Source organism: Suncus etruscus, chromosome 7 (assembly GCF_024139225.1).
Source record: "Suncus etruscus isolate mSunEtr1 chromosome 7, mSunEtr1.pri.cur, whole genome shotgun sequence".
Lineage (NCBI taxonomy): Eukaryota > Metazoa > Chordata > Mammalia > Eulipotyphla > Soricidae > Suncus > Suncus etruscus.
Window position 1 is genome coordinate 102,752,816 of NC_064854.1, and position 23,829 is coordinate 102,776,644.

At 33.7% G+C, this 23,829-nt stretch overlaps 1 non-coding gene and 1 pseudogene across 1 annotated transcript; both read left to right on the forward strand.

Moving 5' to 3' along the window:
* The first annotated feature begins 1,149 nt into the window (after window positions 1-1,149).
* On the forward strand, window positions 1,150-1,278 carry LOC126014666 (uncharacterized; annotated as a pseudogene).
* Window positions 1,279-11,861: 10,583 nt separating this feature from the next.
* LOC126015166 (U6 spliceosomal RNA) lies at window positions 11,862-11,969 on the forward strand. Its single transcript, XR_007498058.1, has one exon. It is a non-coding gene; the product is annotated as a U6 spliceosomal RNA (small nuclear RNA).
* The last annotated feature ends 11,860 nt before the right edge of the window (window positions 11,970-23,829 follow it).

Below are 23,829 nucleotides of genomic sequence, written 5' to 3' on the forward strand. Positions count from 1 at the left end.
AACTGAAATTTGTCATTGCCTTATATAACTTCAATGTTTAATCATTATTTCTGTTTTTTACAGCATTATTTATATTAAATATTCTTTACATCTAGAAATTTTTAGATCATACTCTAATGGAGTTTTCCCAAACCTTTTCTTTTCTTTTCTTTTCTTTTCTGATAATATATTTATTTAAGCACCATAGTTATAAATATGTTTGTAATTAGGTTTCAATCATAAAAAAGTACTACCCCCCCTTTACCAGGGCAATATTCCCACCACCAATGCCCCCTCATCTTCCTTCTCCCCCATCCCTTGTCTGTCTTGGAGACAGGTATTCTATTTTCTCACTCGCCATCATTGTCACAGTAGTTGTTAGTGTAGTTATTTCTCTAATTGCTTTCACGACTTTTTGTGGTAAGCTTCATATTGTGAGTTGATCCTTCCATTCCTCATCTCTATTGTCTCTGGGTTTTATTACCATACTGTCTTTTATTTTTCTTAAATCACAGATGAGTGAGACTATTCTTAGTATTTCTAAATAATGTCTATTATTACCAAATAAAGTCCCAATTCCTTGCTATAACTAGATCATGGACTTTGGGGACATAATTTACAGTTTTAGTAGAAACAATCATTTCCCAACAGAAGTTCTTTTCTACCTCAGGTTATGTATTCTAATGTTCCTCCATCATCAGTCCCCACTTATCCTTCAGAGCACACATTTTTATGTCTTTTTCCCAGGAAACTTAATTTAAATTAGAAGGATGGTGTTTGTCTCTTAGTATTTTTTTCTTCATGTAACTTGACCCAGTTTCTAACTCCATAACAAGGGCAAAAATAGCATGTCTTTTATACACTAGTATCTGTCCATAAGTACTTTAGTTGCTACTGCAGAGTATGCATGGATTGGATATTTTGTGTAAGACTGAGCAATGGGCAGTACCTTGTTATTTTCTAATAGTCCGATGAAAAACAGATTGAACTGAGCTTGAGTGAATACTAATCCAATTCAAGGAGATTCCTGACTATGCAACTAAATAAAAGGTAAATAAATAAGACTCAGATCCATATATATATATATATATATATATATATATATATATATATGTTCAAATATATATATAGTTCAAAGCAAGTGTTTTGGCTGCAAACAGTTCTTTGGCTAACTTCCAGTTCCTTTTTCCATTGGATCTGAATACTGGTCTTGGTGGTTGTAAAAGGAGAAATAGTAATCCTGGCCTAACAGGATCCATAGTGTCTGCCATGTGGCACATGAGCTACTTTCAAACAAGATTTAAAAAGCAAAGCAAGCTTCTCAGTCCCAATTCACAATCTCCCTCCATACCCATAATCACACCAACTGGCCTACAGTAAGGCGATTTTGTCATCCAAGAGAAAACAAATTAATTAAAGTTTGTTTCATTTCAAACTTCAAGAAATAAGATACCAACTCTGCAAACTAAAGTGCATTATTTTCCTTTATGGCAATATTTGATCTGGATTTACATTCTGTGACTTTACATTTTCAGTAAGTTTGTGGGATGAAAACTACCCCAAAATGTGTACTACTATGAATAAAAGACTTAGAAAACAATTGCTTAAGTGCAATTTACAACTTTTCAGTATTACCAGAATCCCACACATTTTGAACACAATGTATAGTGTATATTTCCTAATGTTTTAGTATAAAAACACTTGGTATTTTAATTATTATTTTTTCCATGTTTCATGACATGTTGAATGTAACTTTCTTTATTGTTCTTTCCAAGATCGATTTATGCTTCATCTTGTTCTTTTGAATGCCATTCTTTTTTTCCCACCCTCCACTTGAATGCCATTCTTTTAGTTATAATCTTTTCTCTTTTGCAACAAAATCAACCTAATTGGTTGTATATCAAAGTGCTTATGACACTAACTTACCTTTGATGAAACTAATCATACCCCTAAAAAGCATCAGATTATAAATAGTTGTTTTCAAAGGCTTTGCTGTTTTATATATATGCTCATAGTATATTATATAGGCATCATATATAACATATATGTGTATATGATATACATTATTAACTATTTACTTGATCACTATTTACCATTATAATTTATATTATATTATCAGCTACCCTATTAAATGAGAGTAAGCCATATCTAGATACTAAATAATCTATATTTTATTCAGTTTCAACTCAAATTAAAAGATATTATTAACACCATATAGTGTTTATATGTTTATACATATATATGAAGTACTAGAACTAGGAGGAAAGGAAGGAGAGAAGAAGGGAGAGAAGGAGGGAAGGAGGCAGGAAGGCATATGAAGATGGAAGAAGGAAGGAAAGAAGGAAGGAAGGAAGGAAGGAAGGAAGGAAGGAAGGAAGGAAGGAAGGAAGGAAGGAAGGAAGGAAGGAAGGAAGGAAGGAAGGAAGGAAGGAAGGAAGGAAGGAAGGAAGGAAGGAAGGAAGGAAGGAAGGAGAGAGGGCTGGCATACAAGAAATATCAACTACAGGCCTAGAAAAACCCAATAATCCTTCTAGTTTTGCCATTTTATGCATCATCTTCAAATCACTTGTGTATTGATTTTTATTCCTTAAAAATTACTATTCCTATTTATTTATGTATCTATTTTTGTGTCTCATCTAGCAGTGCTCAGGGGTGACTCCAGGCTCTGTACTTATTAATTACTCCTGGCTCCTCTGGGGACCACAGGAACCCAGGAATCAAAAGGGGTTGGTCATGTGCAAGATAGCTCTGCTGGCCAATCATTTACTCTTCTTTAAAATGGGCCTAATTACCCTGCCTCAGGTTTTATGTGTTAGGTTTGATGAGTGATGTCAGGATGAAAAATACGTAAGATGAAATTGTTCTCCCTGGTGTAAAATCATTACTACTCCCTAAGCAACTCAAATATTATTTTTCCTTGTAAGGCTCATCATTGCTCATGAGCCAATCAGGGAAACATTTTAAATGCTTCCCCAGTGGTATTGGCAAAGCTGGAAACTCTAGGCAAAGTCTTCCTCCCCGGCACCATACCCCAGTTGCAAAACATTAGGCCCTTCTCAGTTAACATATTTTCTTGGGTAGCAGTGAGTCTTTCACTAACAAGCAGAGGTGCATTAGTGGGAGATTTATGCTAATATCTCAGCAGTGAAAATCATGAGGCTCACTATATTCTCATTCAGTCTGAGGCAAGTAGCCCGGGTCTGTCCTTTAACAGGATTTCCAGGAAGGATACTGCAGCTTAAGAAATGCTGATTTGCTGGCATTTATATATTCCAGGAAGAGGGATGTTTTAAGTATATCAGAGTCTAGAGCAGAAAATTATTTTAATGTCCACCCCTCTCTCCATACATCCCCAGCATAAGAGAAGAGCAGAAAATATCCACTGGGGAGGGAAACATGAGCATTAGAGAAAAGCGTCAAACCCATTTTGTAAGCCCTTCTAAAATGATCGACAGTGTCCCTGGAGAATTGGGTTGGTATATATCCCCAGTAACTGCTCCCGGGATGGACCTGCCAACATGTGTAATGGCCAACTGGTTCATCTTGCTAACTATAACGCTCAGCATATGGGGAGGGAGTGTTTATAGATATATACATACAGCATACATTTTTTCACAGCAAGTACATATAGAGACCATCCAACTGTGTATTTTGAAGACATACAAACATGCACATGTATTGTCCATATGTTCAAACAATTTCGAAGCGATAGATAGCATGAACAAATAGGGAATATCTTTACACTAAAAGTTGCTAAAGGTACTTACTTACTGTAGTGTACACTTTAGACTAGAGCATGTATTTTAAAGAGAAAGAGAATTTCTTTGGTTCCTAGCCTTTCCTTTCTCAACTATTTTATCTCTCATAAAATGGGAATAATTCTAAGATGATTTTTTTTTGTATACTGTCTTGGACAAGGCAAATTGCTAACGAAGTTTTAGTATTATTGATTGTTACTATCCTAGGTGTGAGACTCAAAAACCTGTCATAATCTAGAAAAATTAGAACAAACAGCACATTATTATCAGAGCTCATCTGAGTCTTCAATAAATTAATATTCTTTCTCCACTTTATTATTTCTCTGGTAAAATCCTATCATCATACTTACCCCATTGTAGATAGCTCTCTCTTTTCATTAACTATGGCCTTGAAGTCAGGAACAATGTATTTCGTTTTCCCATATTCTGTGCCAGAGAACTTGTTCTTTGTATGAGCTCAATGAATATCATTTAAAAATATTATGAATAGGGCTTGCATTTCAAGCCTGTTTTCTCCTTAAACATATATCTTGATGGGTTGTCTCTATGTTTCTTTGTTTGTCTATTTTCAATCTGGAGAAACCGCAAACACTCACTTCTCTTATTCCCCGGACATTTTTCTAAATAAATTTCAATTAAAAAATCTTACTTTAAAAATAATATACTGAGCCCGGAGAGATAGCACAGCGGCGTTTGCCTTGCAAGCAGCCAATCCAGGTCCAAAGGTGGTTGGTTCGAATCCCGGTGTCCCATATGGTCCCCTGTGCCTGCCAGGAGCTATTTTTGAGCAGACAGCCAGGAGTAACCTCTGAGTATCGCTGGGTGTGGCCCAAAACAAAAACAAAACAAAAAATAATAAAAATATACTATGAACGGGCAATACACACACTAAAGATTTCCAATGGAAAGTGCTAATGTCAGTCCTGGAAGTGAACAAATGTAAATTATGACACTAAAAGCTTATTACATAATCAAAAAAAATTCACATAATGTGTAAAAAGACACATACTTTCTTAAGTCATTTATACCACCTCCTAAATGCATACCTAACTTTTTGGTATTAGATCTTAAAACAAAGATCTAATAGACTCTTAAAATGTATATGAATTTTATTCCAGATATTAAAATATATATGAAGTTTATTTCAGATATTTATGACATTCAATTCCATGCCACCCCATCATTTTATAATCATTTTGTCCACCTAATTGAAGAGAATTTTTAAATATAAGTCCTTCTCTTGTCTTTTTATTTAGTGCTACATCTAGCAGTGCCTAGGGGCTTACTCCTGACTCTGCACTCAAGGAATATTGACAGCTGTTCTCTGGGACCTTACATGTGGTGTTAGGAATTGAACCCAAGTAAGCTAACTGCATGTATGCAAGGTAAGCACCCTATATGCTATATCTTTTTAGCTCAATTCCTTATCGCTCTTTCCATAATATGTAACAGTTTTCAGAAAAAGCAATAATTTTACACCCTAATTTACTAGTATTCATAGTATTTCAGTACACAAATGTATCTTAGAGATTAACAAATTTGAAAATATAGTCAATGATTCAACTATAGTTAGCACATAAAATTATAGGTTGTAGTTTTTTTCATAAAAGTGATCAGAATATGCTTTTTTAGAAGAATTGCTAGTAATAGAAGGTTGCATATATAATGGCCACATAAAACTTTTATTTAATTATCTTTACAATAACTCATAAAACATCTCTTAGCAGTGGGAAGAAAATTTCAAATTTTATATTACAATATTTTTTAGTCACCTCAGTGTAAGGATTTGGTTTCAAACACGCTAAATGAATAGGTGAAGATGCCATCATATACCCTGGTTTCAAGTGAAAAAGTCAGGTTAATTCTCCTTTTTTTCTTCCTCTAATATTAGACAAAATAAACACATATAGGGCTCCCTTCCAGCATGTATTGAGTTGTATTTAAGTAACTAAATTTCTATCTAAAGGCTTCTTTTAGGTATAACCCTGAATAGAGTAGGTAAATAGTCTGAATGTCCCTACTCCAGACCTAACTGGTAATTATTCCATGTCTTGGTGGTTTTGGTGAACTCAAAGTCTTACCTACATTATAAATACATAATCTCTAGAGATATTATGGGTATATTAAATGTAGGCCTTGGGTTATATAAGAATAACTAGATAAAATGTGCTCTTAGCTGAAAAAGAATAAAAGAAAAATAATAATATTACAAAGGTGTTTATGTGCCACAAAGTAATGAACAGCCATGAATAGTCAGGACACATCATCTTCAAACAAGCTTTCTCCTTGGTGACTTATGAATCAATATTCAATCATTATCAGAAAGATGTTTTAAACTCACCATTTCAGGCTAAGTGCAATAGTCTGAGAGGTTTGCCATTTTAAATCATTTAAGTCATTAACACACTGTCAAAAATTCACTTTATGAAAGAGACTGAAGAGCAAATAGGATAAGACAAAGAATAAAGCCCAATTCTTTAATATCTATAAAGCCTCATCATGTATAATTTATAATCATCATCAATATAAGACAATAGATGTTTATACCTGGATCCCTTCACTTTCCTAAGGTGAACATTTTGTTGATCTATTTTTCTTTCATTAGTGCACCTAAGATCATGTACACAACTCTGGAAGTTTCTGGAACTCAAGGTGAAGCTAATAAGTCTAGCCAAATTTTCATAAACCAATCAGTGTAAGACATTTCCTATTTAACTCTGATGCATTTGATTATGATCAGGTGAACTAAGTGAATTCATAAAGACTAAAAAGAAGAACTTAACATTCAGAACTGAGAGAAAAAAAGACCCTTATTCATTTGACATGAATATGGAAGCATAGGAAGCCTTTTTTACTAGGTACACCTCACTGATGTCAAGATTTTAAAAATGGCATAAATAGGAGCCTGCGAGGTGGCGCTAGAGGTAAGGTGTCTGCCTTGCAAGCGCTAGCCAAGGATCAGGACCGTGGTTCGATCCCCACAGCGTCCCATATGGTCCCCCCAAGCCAGGGGCAATTTCTGAGTGCTTAGCTAGAAGTAACTCCTGAGCATCAAACGGGTGTGGCCGAAAAAACAAAAAAAAATGGCATAAATATATTCAAACTATTAGCAAAGACGGATAAAAAGTAACAAAAAAAAAAGGTCCCTAATATAGTCAACCAATGTAACACTCAAAAAGTAAATCTAGGCTTTTCTTGTATTTAAGCAAATTAAATACTAACCTCAGTGATACAAAAAGGAAAAAGACTGCTTAATTGTTCATATTGATTTTGAAGATGCATTTTTAACTTAAAAACTTAAAATGTATGTGGAAAGGTGAGGAGAATACTTACTACAATTTGGTATATAAATCAATACAAAAGAAATATAAGAATTGACTTGGTTTATGACTTTGAAATGAGGATACCTTCTGAGGCTTTATGATCTATAATTTGAAGTGTTCGGTTCAGTGGATAGATAGCAGACTCAAAAAAACCTGGGCAGGGCTGAAGAGATAGCCTTTCATGCAGAAGGACAGTGGTTCGAATCCCGGCATCCCACATGGTTCCCTGTGCTTTCCAGGGGCGATTTCTGAGCATAGAGCCAGGAGTAACCCCTGAGCGCTGCCAGGTGTAACCCTAAAACCAAAAAAAAAAAAAAAAAAAAGCCTGGGCTTTACAGTAATAATTTAATAACTAAAAGTAAACTTCAAGAGTTATCTTTTCTAGATTTTATTATTTGTAGCTTTATAACAGAATAAAACTAGATTTCATGAGAAAAAAGATAAATAATTGAGATGAAATTTTTTTAGAAATGTTCATGTAACTCTAATATTAAAAATGGTTATTATCTATAGTTACTAGATATATACCTAAACTTAAATGTATTGCTGATCTGTAATGATCTTCAGTTTTCTTTATGTTCACATTATATCTTGCTTAGCTTCTCATTCAGCATCTTACTGTATATAATATTTTGATTGATTCTGATCCCGAGTTTCAGATACAATTTCTTCATGAAGCAAGTAACACTTTTTTCTCTCTATTTAGCCACTTAACCTCCTCAACATATTTTTAAAAATCTTAAAATGTGATAAAATTTACCATCTATTTTTTCTGGAAGATTACAACTTCCTGTCATAAATTCTACTGTCACTGAATTCTATATTATTTTAATTAAAAAATCAAGGACTGAAATGCTAGATTGAAGCTGACAATAAATACAAATGAATGCAAATATCCCAAATATTAAACTCAATTAAAATAAAATACCCAGAAATTATGTAAAAGATTAATCTAAATATATAAAACCTAATAAAAGGAATGTCACATAATAATGAGACTATCATTTAGGAATTTTCACTTTGTCTATCTTTCTGAGGGAAATTTGTTTTGCGTTGTTTTGTCTTTGATTTTTCTTTTATTAAATGGCCAGATATTTAGTTATTAGCTATTCTACATCCCTCAGATACAGAAAAAAAATTTTATCATATATATTACACAGCTAGATAATTTCCTTATAATTACAATATGATAAAATAACTATCAGTAAAAAATTAGGACTCATATATAGCAAGAAAAACTTCTGTAAGCTGTTAATGATTAAGAATGTAAGAAATGATTTACCAAAAATATATTGTTTATTTTAATGACCCTAATTAATGTTTATTAAAAATAAATGAACATTGAAAAATATATCTTCATACTATAATATCCTTCTCCAAATAAAAAATTCAAATGTGCTTAATACACATACAAAAAGTCAAAAAGTGCTCAAATAAAATTAGAAACTTTTCCTATGTTCTAGAAAATAGTTTTGTGGGGCCAGAGTGATAGCACAGCTGGTAGGGCATTTGCCTTGTATATGGCCAACCCGGATTCAATTCCTAGAATCCTATATAGTCTCCTAAGCCTGTCAGGAGTGATGCCTGAACTCAAAGCCAGGAGTTCAGACTTGGCTCCTGAGTACCACCAAATGTGACCCAAACCACCTCCACCTAAAAAATTACTTCTACTTGGTGAATTTTTTGAGAAAAGATGAAATGTATCTTACAAACAGACATCTTTTGACCTTGACCACTTCCTCTTAATTTTTGATTCTTTACCTACAGCCAAAGACCATCCCAAACTCAAACATGGTCTTAATATATAACAAGGACTATACTGTATTAAATAGAATGTATCCTCAAATCACATGAAAACAAATCTGCACTTATAAGAAAACAAATATATTAAACTTCTTTAATTATAAGAGTTGCTTGTAATAGAAGTTCGTTAAAGACTTAGAAATTCCAATAACTTAAAAATAAAGTTTTTATTTCTGTTTCTCATTGATACAGGTGCAACTCTAAATGGTTTTTAGCCCATGTGGCCAATGTGAGACCAGTGAAAATGACACATATGCGGGATTTGAAGATACATGAGTTTGCAACAAAGATTCAAAGGCAGCATAATGGGGAACTGACACACAGATAGGAAAGGAAGAAGTCAAGCTCTCGCTGTTTGCAAATGACATGATACTCTACATAGAAAACCCTACAGTCTCTACAAAAAAGCTTCTAGAAACAATAGACTCATATGGCAAGGCGGCAGGCTACAAAATTCACACACAAAAATCAATGGCCTTTCTATATACCAATAGTAAGAAGGAAGAAATGGACATTAAGAAAACAACCCCATTCACAATATTGCCACACAAACTCAAATAACTTGGAATCAACTTGACTAAAAATGTGAAGGACCTATACAAAGAAAACTATAAAACTCTGCTTCAAGAAATAAGAGAAGACACGTGAAAATGGAAGCACATACCCTGATCATGGATTGGCAGGATTAACATCATTAAAATGGCAATACTCTCCAAAGCATTGTACAGATTCAATGCGATCCCTCTAAAGATACCCATGACATTCTTCAAAGAAGTGGATCAGGCACTTTTGAAATTCATTTATAACAATAAACACCCTAGAATAGCTAAAGCAATCATTGGGGGAAAGAATATGGGAGGAATTACTTTCTAGACTTTAAACTATACTACAAAGCAATAGTTATCAAAACAGCAATGTATTGGAATAAAGACAATCCCTCAGATCAGTGGAATAGGCTTGAATACTCAGAGAATGTTCCCCAAACATACAATCACCTAATTTTTGATAAAGGAGCAAGAAATCCTAAATGAAGCAAAGAAAGCCTCTTCAACAAGTGGTGTTGGCACAACTGGCTAGCCACTTGCAAAAAAAATTGAACTTAGACCCCCAGCTAACATCAGTACAAAGGTTAAATCCAAACGGATGAAAGACCTCGATATCAGACCCGAAACCATAAGATATATAAAACAACACGTAGGTAAAACACTCCAGGACATTGAGACTAAAGGCATCTTCATAGAGGAAACTGCACTCTCCAAGCAAGTGAAAGCAGAGATTAACAGATGGGAATATATTAAACTGAGAAGCTTCTGCACCTCAAAAGAAATAGCACCCAGGATACAAGAGCACCCCACTGAGTAGGAGAAACTATTCACCCAATACCCATCAAATAAGGGGCTAATCTCCAAAATATACAAGGCACTGACAGAACTTTACAAGAAAAAAACATCTAATCCCATCATAAAATGGGGAGAAGAAATGGACAGATACTTTGACAAAGAAGAAATACAAATGGCCAAAAGACACATGAAAAAATGCTCCACATCACTAATCATCAGGGAGATGCAAATCAAAACAACTATGAGGTACCACCTCACATCACAGATTGGCACACATCACAAAGAATGAGAACAAGCAGTGTTGGCAGGGATGTGGATAAAAGGAACTCTTATCCACTGCTGGTGGGATAGCCATCTAGTTCAACCTTTATGGAAAGCAATATTGAGATTCCTCCAAAAGCTGGAAATCGAGCTCCCATTGTACCCAGCTATACCACTCCTAGGAATATACCCTAGGAACACAAAAATACAATACAAAAATCCCTTCCTTACACCTATATTCATTGCAGCACTATTTACCATAGCAAGACTCTGGAAACAGCCAAGATACCCTTCAACAGATGAATGGCTAAAGAAACTGTGGTACATATACACAATGGACTATTATGCAGCTGTCAGGAGAGATGAAGTCGTAAAATTTTCCTATACATGGATGCACATGGAATCTATTATGCTGAGTGAAATAAGTGAAAGAGAGAGAGAGAGAGAGAGAGAGAGAGAGAGAGAGAGAGAGACGCAGAATGGTCTCACTCATCTATGGGTTTTAAGAAAAATGAAAGACATTCTTGCAATAATAACTTTCAGACACAAAAGAGAAAAGAGCTGGAAGTTACAGCTCATCTCATGAAGCTCACCACAAACAGTGATGAGTTTAGTTAGAGAAATAACTACGTTTCGAACTATCCTAATAATGAGAATGTAGGAGGGAAATAAAAAGCCTGTCTAGAGTACAGGCAGGGTTTGGGTCGGGAGGAGGAAGATTTGGGACATTGGTGATGGGAATGTTGCACTGGTGATGGGTGGTGTTCTTTACATGACTGAAACCCAAACACAATCATGTATGTAATAAATTTGTTTAAATAAAAAATTTATTTTTGAATATTTAGCCTAAAACCTTAAAAATAAATAAATACTGAGAAGACTCTGTGTTGTTGAAAGTGAAACAGAAGTATCTCTCTTCCACTGCTTATGGGGATATTTTCTGGTTCATCCCTTATGGAAACAGTTTGAAGATTTCTCACTAAACTAAGTATTGAGCTGCCATACAACCTAGCAATTTCACTTCTGAGTATTTTCCTCCAGGACACAAAAACATCCACTTAAAAGGACTTATGTACACCATTATTCATTGCAGCACTGAGTATAAGGGCTAAGATATGTAATTGACCTAAGTGTACATAATCAAATGGATTATGAACATGAGATATATGTATATTACATATATATAATGGAACACTGTGCTGCTGCAAGCAATGACAAGATAATGAAATCTGCTGCAACTTGGATGAAACTAATATACTGTGTTGAGTGAAGTTAGAAAAAGAACAAACACAGGGTAATCTCATCATCTATGATACACAGAATAATTAGATGAGTGTATGGAAGGTGTACAAGTGAGGATATCTCAATCTCCCTTGTCTTAAGAATACAAGAAGAAAGTGCTCGCTTCGGCAGCACATATACTAAAAATTGGAACGATACAGAGAAGATTAGCATGGCCCTTGCGCAAGGATGACATGCAAATTCGTGAAGTATTCCAAATTTAAAAAAATGAATATAAGAAGGAAAAGGACAGAAGGAAAGAAATCCAGGGATTGGATGGGCAGATACTATCGCAGTTAAGGCACTGCTTTATATATATATGGCTAACCTAAGTTCAATTCCATAACATTCCATATACTCCCCAATTTGTCTACACAGCCAGGGGTAACACCTGAGTATCACTTGGTGTGGCCCCCAAAGAAAAACAAAACCAAGCAAAAGCTAGGAGGTATCCATAGCAAGAAGAGGACAAGAAATAATAACTGACAGCAGAAATCAAGGGTCCCAAGTACATCAGTGGTGGAGAGAAGTAGCATAACTATATTTCCAAACCACAGAGTCAAAATCACTGAAATCATGCGATCCAAACAACAACAATCAAATATCAATGCCAAATAGGCTGTCAAGCAGGCAGGATGGATAATTAAGGTAGTGGGAAGGAACCTGTGAAGTTGACATTGGTGGAGATCCTTGCCCCAACATTATATACCTGAAACTCAACTATAAATAACCTTGTAAATAATGCTGCTTTCATACAAAATGAATTAGTTCCTTAAATACTCTATGAAAAGAAAATTAAGGACAAAGTTAAATGAACAAGGCCAATCATGAAACAAAGTGTCAACTTGGGCGTGAGGCAAATTCCAACCTAATAATAAATTTTTGTTTGTTTTCTGTTTTTGTTTTTTGGGCCACACCCAGTGGTGCTCAGAAAATGTTAACAAGGTTTAAATAACAAAAGAGCAAAATTCCAAACAAGCGGCCTAAAGTTATACTAGACGAATCTAAACACCAATTCTTAATTCATTTTAATTTTAAGCATTGTGATTTACAAAGTTATTCATAGTTGAGTTTTAGACATACAATATTTCAGCCCCAATTCCAGTACCAATGTTAATCTCCTTCTACCAATTTTCCCAGAGTCCATCACATAACAGGTACTTTTCAAGTTTAGTTATAAAGCTTTCAATTTTTTTTAACTTAAGCACCATTTTAGATTAATAACCTTCATATATGAGTATTAATTGGGTGTAAACTTCCTGCCCTCCCCAAGAATGAGCCTTTTAAGTTATACTAGTGTCCAGTTTCTTGGTGCTGTTACAAATTATTTCAGCCAAAACTAAACTCAGATTTTCCAGATTCTGCAGTGCTCATTTTGAAGATGTATTTTTATTTATAGCATTATACATAAAACCTATAAATGCTCTGCACAGTATGGGTTTGATATGTCTGGAGACTTTTTTTAAACTTATACTCACAATCTCTTCCAGTAGAAATATATGGCAATGAAGTTAAGCTTCAGCTAACCTTCTAGACATAACTCTCAGGTCCTGCCAGGTTTACTAGTGACCAATTTTCCTCACTGGTGAAAAACATAGCATATGTCTATATTTAACACTTTAGGATTCTAATTCCACTTTAAAAATCATGTTGCTTAGAGTATGTTGAGAGAATAGACTTCTTAATGTATGAGAACCTAAAGAAATAGTAACACGGAGATTTTTTAAGGTGTGTTTTCTGGACAGAAGGAAGGCAGACAGTTATTTCTGGAGCTCTTTCACTGCATTATAGTATCACGGTGCCAAATTCTGCCCTCCAATGATTTTTCTAAAAGTTACTTGAGTCCATATGTTTCTAGAAGCTGAATTTGCTTCATTGCATTTTAAGGTCTAATCTTACAGTTATTACACAGACAGAATCTCCATGAAATTGAATTTTTGTTTGTGTAAGAACAGTGTATTTAAATATTTCCTGAAGCAAAATGTGGTCAAAGACTGTGGAGAATTAGGGTTAGTGAAAAATAAATTGCAGATCACCAAAACATCTTTGTACTTGCTAATTTTTCTTATAAGACTTATCCTTCCACTGGAAAGTGCCAAGAAAGCTCCTGAGAGCACAGAGAAATATCTAGAGAATTTTATTTATAGCTATCTGTAAAAAAAATTAAGTGTCCTTCCAATTTCCTTTTGTAAAAATTGTATCAATATTCAGCTAATGAATAAAACACAAATTTTAAGAAAGCGCCATAAAGACAAAATAAAAAGAAAGGAATCAAGACTGCAAGTGATTTTGCTTAAAATTGCTATTTTTAAAAGTCTGGATGCTAGTTTAATACCATATGGCCATTAATGATACAGTATAAAGTAAAATATTATGTGCTTTCTTGTATAATTAATGCACTTTAAATTCAAGAATCTGAAAGAGAAATGTATTCTGCCATATTTCAGACATTCAGGAACCTCTATTGAATATTACAAATCTTTTTTAAAAATTTTCAAACATTTGTCATTTTCCCCATAAAGTTATATTCATCTTCATACCAAAAGTACCTGTTTCATTTTTCAGATAATAAGAAGGAAAAAAACTCTCCCACATCTGCACAAAATATGTCTATCCTCATTAGATCCATTTTCTCAATTAAATTCAAGTTTCTCTGTCCAAAAGGCATAAATCTGGGTATTGATTTAACTATAAAATCATGAAACTCCCGGTAGTCTTCTAAAGCCATTTTACTTGGATGAGCATATAAGCTTTTAAAATATCAAGTTATTCCAGTATTTAATACACATAACTGCTTCCAGAGGGCTAAAGGCAATAAGGTACAGCTGCCCATTCCATTTGAAGAACTACAGCTCGACTGCTAGCCAGTGTCTAGCTACTAGCTACTTTTTTTTAAGCGCTTGCTTCTATTTTATTCAGTATGAGTTTGATACCTTCTGAACATGAACCATATCACAAGCAGCCAAAATCAATAACCTATCTAATCAAGGCCTTATAAACTAACAACAGAGGCTTGGTGCTCTGTTCCTATAAAATGTAGTTCATTCTAAGTCTTTCCTTCCAAACCAGTCTAGCTCTAAATTTATTATCCTTTTCTGACAAGGTTAGTGCATTGTCTACCGAGAGTTTTAGGAAGACCATTTGAGGGGGGAGCAAATCAATTACCTCTTGAAAAGAAAAAAAGAGAAGACCTCTCTTAATGCTTCTTGAAATCTCTTTTTTTTTAAGCTTCAATTTTCTTTGGAGAGCAAGGATTCTTAGCTATGACGCTTTCAAGCAGCAACCAGCTACTTCTTTTCAAATAGAAATCATGTGTAAATATTTCATAGACTTGTCGCTGGTGTGAAGTGTACAATATGAAAAGGGGATGTTAAAGAAATATTTCCTTAAATCATACCAAATAAGAAATACAAATATTTTCCTAAATCCATGAAGTTTTGAAGTGTAAGCCACAAATTCTCCTTGCATAAAACATCATATGCTTTTTTGATATCCTGTAAGCTGTGGCTGAATAGCCTTCACTCAATGACTTCATAGTATATTTGATACTTATGTTTATTTTTAAGCTTCTTCAAATGATATTTTCCATCTTAAAAGCTGAGAAGGATTTTTTTTGCCTTGAAAGATTATTCATAGGTAGCAATATAAGCAAAAGCAAAAGTTTATCCAAAATTCCTTTTCTCCCCTAGATCTGTGACATTAAACACATGTGTGTAAAACCACTTCTCATGGTACCAATTTTCTTTTTATATTTTAGCTGTTTTATGAGTCTTTCTCCCTCACTAACTACTGAACTCAGGACTAGAAAATAGAAAAATTTGGCATTGTCTGATAAACACACAGCTATTGGTTAGATTAGGACTAGCAAACACAGACAACAGCTGGAGAACCTGAATGAAATATAAGCAAACTTATTGGTGAACATTATATTAACACCTAGTTTCTTGGTAAAATATAACCAATAGTAATATGTAAAACAATAGAGAAAGCCAAATTCACTATAAATAAAGAGTAGGTAATATTCTAACAATCTGATGGCCAAACAAAAAAAGATACTATCCGATGAGAATACTTCTGAAGTAATTTAGGAAAGAGAGAACATAAATAGGTACTGAATGGAAACAGCTGATGTTGGCTACCTTTGCTAAATCTAACATTCTTCTTATCTGCATTCAGAAGCCCCTATATGTCAATAAGCTGCTATCTTCAGCTGTTTGTTTAACGGATTTTGTATCTTTTCTCAACTTTAGTACCAGGTTAAGTTTTCACGGAAAATTTCTGCGATCCAGTTTATATGACTTCATGATATGAGCTGTTTGCTGTTTTTTTTTTTAAAGGTTCTACTGCTGACGAATGCACTATAATTATAAGATATTTTTGCCAATAGAAACCATGAATATCCTTATCAGCTACAATTTTTCTTCCTTACTTTCTTTGAGACAAAATATACACTAATTCAAGATGCTAGATAAAAGACAAAGAGGATATATGACTGGGGAATATTTAAGTTCATTACTGTGTAAGATAATTAAACCTGTGTTCTCAAATGCTTCAAATCTTCTAACTGATGCTCTAATCAAAACACCAAAAGTAGAGCAGGAAAACACATTTTGCCCTCAGTTCAGAATATTTGCCTTTCATGAACCAGATCTTTGAATGCAAAAACAATGTTTAATTTTATACTTCTTTAAATTGCTTCAATGAGGAAGCAGGTGGCATTTTCCCCATGAGGACAATTCTCTGAGATTCAAACCATTCACTTTTTCAGATAGATATAGTTCACAATCAATAGCTTTTGCTACTCTCATTACAAGCTGTTCAAGTGATCCTTTAAATTCACTGATAAACAACATTAGCACCACCTGCAATGACCACAAGCTTCTTCTGGTATTGAGTCTATCACTGTAGCCATCTACAGAGCAGACCATTACCATGAAAGATTTAACAGTAAGAGTGTCATAATGCAGTCAGTGCTGATGTTCATCTGGTTCTGTGATGGCCATTTGTTCCCATAACACTCTTTATGTTGGCAAGAAAGCTGATGCATTTCGTTGACCAAATATCCAAGAAATATTGATCTTCCAGTAGGAGAAAGTCTAGAGTTTCATTATAGGAAGTTGAAAGAAGGACTACAGTTTAATTTTTTTAAAGCTCAATATCTCAGTCAACACATTCTCATAGGCATCATATTAAATTCATTTTATTCAAAATGCAACTGACTGTTATGACCAAAGAGTATAATAAAATAGCAGTGCATTTAAAAAAATTGCTGATTTTATATTTTATACCTATCATTTATAGCAAATTATGTCATTTATATTTTCACTAATCTACTTATGTAACTTTTGCTACATGACTAATTTAATATGTAAATATATAATCATATGCACTGTCTACTATGCTAGCAACTCACCACTTGTCACTAAAGTGTGACTATTCTAAATTAAATTACATCTAAGTGTAAAATACTCTTCATGTTTTAGAGATTGGGTTTTGAAATAAAGAATGTATCTATATGTTAATTATGAAAATGATAACATTTTAGATACATTGGATATATAAAGCATTAAATATACCTGGATATTTTTGGCCTTATAAGTGTGAAAATACTAGAAAACTTTAGATTACAAATACACTTCACATTTTGAGACTTGACATTTATTTATGTTGGACAGTGCTTAAACAGATGATAGGGTGATTTTAGAGGTTAAGTAATGATAAAAAATATTCTAGTCCTATTCATCTCCAATATTCTTTTCGTTGAAAAAAGGAAAAATTTGTTATGCCATTTATTGTTAAAACAATTTGACATCAAAGATTTAAGGTTTACTATATGCTTATACTGAACAAGGACTTTGTGTTGAAGAATCTAGAATGTTGCCACTTTTAAAACTCTGGCAGAGAATTTTCTTATGTGATAAAAAGAATCTATGAAAAATCTACAAAGAATGTCATCCATGAAGGTAAAATCCTGATTGAGAATAATGCCTTTCAATTACTTCTTTTTTAAAGTTGTACTAGCAGTTCTAACCAGTGTAATCATTCAGAAAAAGAAATAAATTACATACAGACTATAAATAAGTAGATTTTAATTTACAGATAATATGATCTTTAGTCATCTGTAGACAATTTACAGATGACATAGACAATAAACATGCACAGACACATACAGTATGACTACCAAAAAATATCATAGGAATAAAATCAATGTTTTCAAAGTCAGTAATAATTCTATACACAGAAAACAAATAATTAAAATAAAAGAATAACTTTCACAATAGTATAAAAATAATAAAAAAAATTTGGGGGGAGCCATAGCACATCAGGTAGGTCCTTTGTCTTGCACATGGCTAACCTGGGTTCAATCCCAGCATCCATATGGTCTCTCAAGCCTGACAGTAGTAATTTCTGAATGCATAGCTTGAGACCCACAGATGTGGCCCCAAAACCAAAACCAAAACAAGATTAAAATCCTTTGAAATAAAATTTAAAAATAATTCAAAGGACTATGGCTATAGCTCAGAGAGCAGGAACAAGCAAAAGAATAAGAGTTTGATCATTGGCACTGAATAACCTCCCAAGAATCAACAAGCATCAATGGAGAGACCCTTAAGTACCATTAGTTGTGGACCTGTAGAGCCCCAACACTACTGGAAATTAGTCCATCTTGGTTGACCAAGAATTGCTAGGAGTGGCCTCTGGAGCCTCTACTTCCAAGCATTGCTTGGCAGGCTGCCTTAACAAACAATATTTCAGAGCTGTGCACTGAAAATTTTAAAACACTGCTGAGAAATTAAAGATCTAAATAAATTTACTAATCAATATTGCTAATATGTCTACAATTCCCAAATTGATCTCTAGGTTCTTGGTTGATAGGTGTCTTTTAAATCACCATTGAGATTTTTTTCTTCTTTCTGTATTTTTTCCAGAAATTGGCAATCCTATTATAAAAATCTATATAGAGGGCCAGATCAATAGCACAGTGGTAGGGTGTTTGCCTTGCACACAGCCAATGCTGGACAGGCCCGGGTTCAATTTTTGGCATCCCATATGGTCTCCTGAGTTATGGTATAAAAGTAAATTGGTAGTTACACTGAGGAACAGTTTAGAAGTTCCTAAAAATACTAGCAAGGGATTTTGTGGGATTTTGAATGAAAGATTGTCTATTTTTTAAACTTCATTTGAAATATCAGATAACTCACCAAATTCAAATATATATTTCCAACTTTTTTGATATAAAGTATATTTTCTAAAAAGTCTTATTCATAGTGATTGCTCAGTAGTTTCTAGTGTCATTACTGATAAAATTAAATTAATAGAACAAAAATTAAATGAATATATGAATTCATCAATTTAGTTATTGCTCAAATATTGATATTTTTAATCAAATTCTTATAGGTTTGCTACTTCTTTCTTTATCTGAGAAAATTTCTTTAAGTTATTACTTTCTGACAACTACTCATACATATAACTGAGCATATAGTAAATTTTGATAAGATTTCTTTATATATCTTAAAGTAAAATTTAGTTCTTGAGATCAGTGTTCTATACTTGTCAATTACAAGTATGTTTTTAAACATTTGTTGACATATTTTGTCTATTTTTCTCAGTAAATAGATAATTTCATTAAATTTTCTGTTACAGGGCCCGAGAGATAGCATGGAGGTAAGGCATTTGCCTTTCATGCAGAAGATCATTGGTTCAAATCCCAGCATCCCATATTGTCCCCAGTGCCTGCCAGGAGCGATTTCTGAGCATGGATCCAGGAGTAACTCCTGAGCATTGCCGGGTGTGACCCAAAAACCAAGAAAAAAATTTTCTGTTACAAGAGCTGAAGAAATGATATAGAAATTAGAGTATTTTGCTTTGCAAATTGCCAAACCCAGCAGAGATTCAGAATTAAGCTTGAGCACTATTAGATATGGTTTAATTCTTCCCCCCAATTTTTAACTAAATAAAATAAGAGTGATAGTACAGTGGGTAGGGTGCTTGTTTTGCACAAGGCAAACCTGAGTTCATTCCTCAGCACTCCATATGGTCTTCTGAGCACTGCCAAGAGTTATCTCTGATGACAGAGCCAGGAGTAAGCCCTGAGCACCATCTATGTGGCCCGAAATGGAAAACAAAAACAAAAAAACAACCTTCTACTGTACTGTATTTTTTTATTTCCTAAGAAAAAGAAATATCTGATTACAAAATATTCAAGAAAAATATCTATAAAAATATATTTAACTATCAACTCAAGTATCAATATTACACATGTATTGTACACAGATATATTCACAAATATATTATTTTAATAAAAATTTACTTCTCCTTTGTTATATCTTCCTTGGCTGCTAAAGAAAGAGACCAAGGCCTATGTAAAAACATAGGTATTCTGGTTTTTGAAAGAGTTAAACATCCCAAACTATCAGAAAAAATAGTAAAGGGCAAAAGAGTAAAGATAGTAAGAGCAGTAAAGAGCAAAAAAAAAAAAAAAAAAAAAAAGGAGGGGATTAAGCGTATCAAATACCTTACTTATAAAGAAATTCTGTGATCTCTATTTTTAAAATCTCAATTCACTGCAAATACTCAATAGCTTCTGAGGATGAAGCAATGCATTGCTGCAGTCATAAATGACTTCCTTATTAACAGCCTAGAAACTCTCTAATTCTTAAAATAAAACATACATATTGTGAAAAGTTTTCCCCTATTTACCTTCTATAGTTTTTTCAAACAATAAAAAAATCAGGCATTTTTCAAATATTTAGACATCAAATTTTCAACCGAAAGACCTGTTTTTATGAAAAGAATTAAAAGTTCTTACTAAGATCTTTATTCTAAATTGTTTTCTAGATTGTTCCCTTTATTTAGTTTTTTCAAAATACATTATAGTAGAAAATAATCTACATCATTCCACTTCTTTGTCACTTTTGATGACATCTTCAATTTGCTGCATTTTTAGTTTTAGCTTTATCAAAATATTAGTTAATGGGAACCGAAGTAATAGTACAGCAAGTAGGGTACTTGTCTTACATGTAGCAACCTGGGTTCAATCCCCAGTATCCCTTATGTCCCTGAATCCCCATCAGAAGTGATCTTTGAGTGTTTGAATGTAGAGCAAGGAGTAAGCCTTGAGAACCATTAGGAGTAGCCTCCAAAAAATTAGATAGCTGTAAATATATATATATATAATTTAGTGAAAATTTTAATGAAACTTTATGATTGCACTGGTTGGAGACTTCCTGGCCTCATTTGAGCAACAACCATGAGGAAGACCTTAGATGAGTTTCCCACTATGGGATCAAAACACCCAACCTGTTTTGTCTACATCAAAGTTATGTTAAGGAAATAGCAAAGACCAAGAATATAAAATTATTTTAATGTTTGAGCTCTGAATGGGTAGGCCCACCGAAGACAAATCTCCATCTGTCCCCTTGAATTGAAATGTAGCATATACTTGGTCAATGCTATGTTTTCTTAAATTTATTAAATTAAATATATTCATAAATTAAATATAAGTATTTCAAGTTATAATAAGGTAGGGATTGGGAAAATAAAGTTATTTGAGTCATGACTTTAACACATAAAGCTTTGAGTAGATCACATCTGCAAAATGGAAGTATTGAAGGTTATAAAGCCATGAATGGTGCTCATATGAAAATATTTATTAGAAATTTAGTCACTTTTTTTTCTGGAGTATACATATTCATTATTTGGGAACTCAAACATATATTTGTGCTATAATTTGTTCTACTTTTGGGGTAGTTCTCAATAACCTCTCCTCTTGACTTTCAACCTTAGTAAGAATTAAATTTCCAAACACTCATTTTACAGAGTACATTGCAAGATTATCAGATATTTCTTGAACTAGTTTCCTGTTATTGTAGTAGAATATGAAGAGAATATGAAAAAAGGTAAAAAGTAGGCTTCATTATTGCCAAGCCTATTTGACTCTTGCAAAGCTAATTAAACATGTCTTGAGTATATAAAATATATCATCCCTAGATAACAGCATACTGTTAAGTTCTTCATCTTATTAAGAGCTTGCATTAATGCTTCTTCAACATAAATTTTATACTCAGACAGGTACTATTTGAGAAGCCTCACAATAAGAATGACCTAAATTAGTGTGACAGAAGCAAAAGATGGATCATCAGTGCCTGTCTCAACAAGAAGAGGAATGAGGATTCCATTTTCCATTATTGTCCAATTCTAATGTGCTAACAATATCTTCTAAAAAAATTTTTTTGTCAGTTCTTGCCCCCTTGTAGGTAAAACATTTATACAACCAGAAGAAATAATCCCCAAATCCCAGATTGACAAAAAAAAAAAAAAAATCAGTGTTGAAAAGCCTCAGAGACCTCTGAATGTCATTTACTATAAATAAAGAAAATGAGGGTCAGATAGATGGCATGCCTGTAGTTATAAATACTTATTAGATCATTTTGAAAGAATGTTTCACCAGATTCACTAGACCTCATATGAGCACTTAAAATAGTGATTTTATTTTTAAAGAATAAAATCAAAGCGTGTGAACAGTTTGACTGATTCATGCCTTTCATACTTCAGAATTTCTTATTTGAGGGCCAGGGAGATAGCACAGTGGTAGGGCATTAGCCTTGCAAGTACCCGATCCAGAATGGACAGTGATTCAAATCCCGGCATCTCATATGGTTCACTGTGCCTGCCAGGAGCGGTTTCTGAGCACCGCTGGGTTCCAAAAACAAAACAAAACAAAACAAATTTCTTATTTAACCACTCTTCCTTATACAGTGATTGGCTACCATATGCAAACAAGCTAACATATTCACTCCAAGCCTACATTAAAATGCTCTTTTGGCTATAAACTTTCCCCATCGGGGATTTCCTTTTTTCACCAGAACCAAAGGTAAACAAATGTCAAAAAAAGCACAGCATCAATCACAAAATTCTGTAAGATAATTTGTACACAAGAATGATGGCAGATTGATTTTCTTAAAACAAACTTGCTGTCAATCTCTTCCATGATTTCTTCATTACTAAGTCAATCGAAGTTAACTTCTCTTAAATATTCTAGTATTTAAGGCCGTTTCACAGGTACCAAGATTCATTTTCTATTATTTTTCTGTACCTTATTCCAGAATTTCTCTATTTTACTATATACAATAAAATAATCTGAAGATTTAAAAAATAATATAAGTACTCAATACTACCTTAGACTCACTCAAAGAAAACCTCTTCTAGATAAGAAGGATACATGGGGAAATATCATATAATTACTAAGCACAGCACCTCTAGAACAAACCAACATGAGTTAAAATGATGGGTATATTACTGGCCATATGATCACAGGCAAGATACTTAACATCCCAATGCCCTAATATACCTTCCATAAAATAAAGAAATCAAATATCATTTGTGTTAGGGAATTTGCAAGAATTACATGGGAAAAATACATACATGTATGTATGCACATAGAAAAACCTTTATAGTATTTATATTATTATATTAGCAATATAGAGGGTAGTGATTAGAGGGTAGAAGATTAATAAATAGTCTTATTTAACTGTAATTGATTGCTGCCTTTACTAACTTTAAATTTTAATTTTTTATAAAAGTCCATTCTTAGCAGTGTTTTTTTTTTTGGGGGGGGGGGGTTATTGGTTTTTGTTTGTTTGTTTTTGGGTCACACCAAGCTGTGTTCTGGAGTTACTCCTGGCTCTGTACTAAGAAGTTGAACCTGGCAGGCTCAGGGTCATATGGGATGCAGAGATTCGAACCAGGGTATGTCCTGTGCTGGCTGCATGCAAGGCAAATGCCTTACCGCTGTGCTATCACTTCGGCCCACTTAGCGGTGTCTGTTGTTGTTGGGGTTTTTTGTTTTCTTTTTTTGTTGTTGTTGTTTGTTTTATTTTGTTTGGGGGCCACACCCGGTAGCTATCAGGGGTTACTCCTGAGTCTGCTCTTAGAAGTAGCTCCTGGCAAGTTCTGGAGACCATAGTGGATCCCAGGGATCAAACTCGGGAAAGTCCCTGGTTTTCCCTGTGCAAGGCAAATGCCCTATTCCTGTGCTTATCAATCCAGCCACTTAGCAGTGTTTTGATTTCACAAAAGTTTTAT